General features: G+C 36.1%; 2 protein-coding genes across 4 annotated transcripts in view; one reads left to right on the forward strand and one right to left on the reverse strand.

Annotated features, from left to right (window-relative positions):
- LOC106869282 (uncharacterized protein NKAPD1) overlaps positions 1-3,150 on the reverse strand; it is a 16,251-nt gene extending 13,101 nt beyond the window's left edge. The window contains exon 1 of one of the 3 annotated variants that reach the window (XM_014914953.2): positions 2,879-3,150. The gene's annotated coding sequence lies outside the window, so the exon portion shown is untranslated. Of the gene's footprint in view, positions 1-2,137; positions 2,593-2,828 lie in introns of those variants that run through there. The other 2 variants (XM_014914952.2, XM_014914951.2) reach the window with 2 other exon arrangements.
- LOC106869283 (PIH1 domain-containing protein 2) overlaps positions 1,523-4,269 on the forward strand; it is a 9,993-nt gene continuing 7,246 nt past the window's right edge. The window contains exon 1 of the mRNA XM_052967860.1: positions 1,523-1,568. The gene's annotated coding sequence lies outside the window, so the exon portion shown is untranslated. The remainder of the gene's footprint in view (positions 1,569-4,269) is intronic.

The raw sequence follows: 4,269 nt of genomic DNA on the forward strand, positions 1-4,269 counted from the left end.
CATACATATATACGACGGGCTTCTTTCAGTTTCTGTCTACCAAATCCACTCACAAGGCTTTGGTCGGTCCGAGGCTATAGTAGAAGACACTTGCCCAAGGTGCCATCCAGTGGGATTGAACCCAGAACTATGTGGTTGGTAAGCAAGCTACTTACCACACAGCCACTCCTGCGCCTATTAACAAAATATAAATAATTTTTTTGGTCACCTTTATCTTTCACTGGTTTCAGTCGTTGGACTGCAGCCATGCAAGGACATCATCTTGATGGAGTTGAACAAACTGACCCTGGTTCTTGTTTTTTAAGTTTGATACACACTATTGGTCCCTTTTGCTAAAACACTGTTATGAGGATGTAAATAAACCAACACTAGTTGTCAAGTGCTGGGTAGGGTGAGGGACAAACACAAAGGCTATATATATATATATATAGTAAGTCAGTTACACTGAACCTAGTATGCAACTGGTACTATTTTTTTTGACTCCGAAAGGATGAAAGACAAAATCAACCTCAGATCTGTAAACATGGAAGAAATACCACTAAGCAGTTTGCCTGGTGTGCTAACAACTCTGCCAACTCACCACCTTTGTGTTTGCATTCATAACATCATCGTTTTAATGTCCACTTCTCCATGGCTGCAGGGGGTGGATGGAAACTCACTGAACCAAATTATCTACGATGAGATGCAGTTCCTGTCACCAACCCTCAACTGTTTCTAAGCAATATTTCTCCATGGCCAGACATGTGTTTCACAAAAGATTGGAAATGAATGACAGAGCTTAGTGGACAGTAGCATTCATTTACCACTCTCACTGACACAGACACACCCACATATACATATATATATATACACACACACACACACAATGGGCTTCTTTCAGTTTTCATCTACCAAATCTGCTCACATGGTTTCAGTCAATGTAGGGTTATAGAAGAAGACACTCACCCAAGTCACCACACAGTGTGACAGAACTCGAGACCACATAGTTAGGAAGCAAACTTCTTAATCACACAGCCATGTTTGCATCTATTGTGTAACGAGATTTTCATTTAACCCTTTAGCATTCAAACTGGCCAGACCTGGCTTATCACACCAATCCGACAATATCATTGTAAAGATTAACAGTTACCACATCCAGATCTCAAAGCTACAAAATAATGCATGATTCATTCAAAATGATGTGAATAAATAAGCATGACTTTTGACAAAGTAATCTGAATGCTAAAAGGTTAAACATGCAGTTTAATGTAGAGAGTTTTGGGTGGGTCAGTAACACAGATCTGGGGATGTCTTGAGTAGGTTGGCACCACAAGACCAAAAGCAGGTTGTAGCTCAGTATCAGGTCAATCCTGATTAAGCAGACATATGATCAGAGTTTTTCAAGAAGCAACCAGTTCATTTTTTCATGAATATGTAGGGTTAAATTATCTAATATGTTCTTTCCTTACTTAGGACAGTTAGCTGTGATTTCAGTGGGGTTTAGTTCTCTAATAGAATGATCACCAAGAGTTTGGTTCTTTGCTAGGCTTTTGGCTGGGCTGATAACAAGGAACCAGTTGAAGTGTCAGGTAGGTTGCCAGTAGGATTCAATAACTGATTCAATTCAATAGTAAAACTGAAATATTTGTTAGTATTGTGGCACATCACGAATAAATAATATAATGGGAACCGTGAATTAGAAATATACTGCCCCACTGGGCCACAGACATAAAAAAAAATTATCCAACGACCTAGTTTAAAAATACAAGCATTCGTTATAAACGGGGTTGTTGGGTTATTTAAAAGAGCACACAGATGTACACAGATACACACACACACATATGCACATAGATACACACACAATTTACTCCGACACAGCCTGAACGATCGTACACAAGTGTGAAATTCCGATGAGCAACGAAGAGATTTATCAACTTTATATTGAGTAATGCTTTACTCGTTTGCATAACACACACACACATATATATATATAAACGAGCACTGGATATTAGTAGTTTTTCGTTCATATCAGTGCAATAGTGTATGATGATGATGTATATTATATAAGAAGCCGGAGAATAACACAGATACAGACTATCCGTGACAAAATCTACCGAAGACATAATAAAGTCATAATCCAAAATTGAATAAATCTCACCCTTTTTCTATAGACAAATGTCAATCAGTACATTGCAAGACTTTTTTTTGTTAATATAATTAATCTGTGTAGTAAGACTGCCGAGAGCACACATGTTGTATATACGAAGCTGTGAAAATCGGGTGAGAATTAGTTGTGATCTTGCATCAGTTTAGATAAAGAAAAGCTTATCTATTTATCTGAGTGTACACAATCATCTCAACGGATGGAAGTATGTCTGCGGTGTCACGAGGAATTCGGTTATAGCATCTTGGCACCGGAAGAGAGACTGGTGGCTTACACGGTAACATCTGATAATAGATTAGTAGAGTGAATGTAGCAGGTGTAGACATAGAAACCAACCAACATGTACATAATACGTGGACTCCGTAAAGAAATATAATAATGATGATTTAACGAAATCTACACCAGCACCATGCAGCCATTTTTAAAATGCCGACCCCTCTCTTTCACTCACTCCTCACTCTAAAATCAAAACTGATGAATCGTCTTTTCTTTCTTTCTTCGTAAGCAAGATTTCCTCGGCTTAAACTTTGGAATTTCTTAATGTAAAACAAATCAACTAATCGACAATCAGTAATAAAAACGCACTTAGGGAACAAACCGCGCACACACACACACATCTATCTATCTATCTATCTATCTATCTAATACACATACATACATATATGTTATAAGGTGAGGTTCTTACGTTGCAACTAAAAATTTCCACGTTCCCGATGACGAATGAAGTGTACTTACTGACATCCATACATATATACACACATGCATGCATGTATATTATTTGCACGAAGCTCGTGATTCCCACTCAATAGCTTTACTGAGCATATAATTTGCACAATTATATTTAGCTGGATAAATTCTTGAACAGTCACTAATTTCATTTGTATGCCATAAAATATAAATAATATACTATAAAATGTAATAAGTAGGTTTCGTCGAACAGAAAATCGATTTGACAAAGTCACACTAAAAATAATTGGAAACCATACCACCAAGTGCTCCAGTTAAATGTGTGAATCGTTGGTGCAGATGGCAAAGATATATATCAAATACACTTGGCTAAAAGATTGGAGTTCAAATCCCGACGGAGACGATTTTGTCGTTAATCTCTTTCAGGATCGATAATTAAAAAGCCGGGGTTAGACTTCACCGATCATATCCCGCCTAACAGATACTGTTACTGAATTTAAACAAAGGTGTTCCTATCCATATATATAGATTTGCTAGAAATAGCAGTTAAGTCTCCATCCGAAACATAATGCAAACAAACAAACGAACAAATAAAATGAGGACACGTTGAACAATGTAATCCGGGGTTTCTTTTATTAAAGATCATAACTCGAATGCTTTTGATCACACGCCTGTTGGATCAAGCCTTTCTTGGGGCTAAACCACAACAACGAAGTCCTTTTTCAATTACAATAAGCCAGAAATATTGCTAGATGTACATTTCAATATAAACGGTAAGAAGGATACAGACACACATTCACTCATATAGAACAGGTATCTGTAAGGGTCTTATGGCTAGACAGATATCTAAACATGAAAACAACACATACACACGTATTTATGTGGGTAAATTGCTTTTAAATGCTTGTTTGGCAAAACTGATGTTTTGCATCATGTTTGCAAGCAGAAATTTAAATAATTTTTTTCAAAGTCAGATCTATTAATGAAGATATATAAAAAAAGATTAATTTAATTTTCTTACAATGGCGAGTCTCTTTATAAAGTAATCGCTAAAAATTGCACCCAGATTTTCCCTCAAATCGCATCCTGCTGTTTTAATAGAAGAAAGGATGTGAGGTAATGCCGCCAATATTGTTTTAGGGATCAAGGGATCCTTTTAAAAAATATATATATATAGGATGGTATAGCTGGAATGTGTTCGATCATTGGTTTGCTCTTTCAGGGGCTGGACAACTAAACAACTTAGAGTTACCGGCATAAATCAAGCAACAACATTACAAGAGTAGGTCGAAGAGACATTTAAATGAGGGTTGAAGGACGATATACAGAGATATAATAAACACATATACATACATACATACATATATATATATATATGTATATATATATATATATGTATATATATATATATATATATATATATATATATATATATATAT

Source organism: Octopus bimaculoides, chromosome 5, assembly GCF_001194135.2.
Source record: "Octopus bimaculoides isolate UCB-OBI-ISO-001 chromosome 5, ASM119413v2, whole genome shotgun sequence".
Lineage (NCBI taxonomy): Eukaryota > Metazoa > Mollusca > Cephalopoda > Octopoda > Octopodidae > Octopus > Octopus bimaculoides.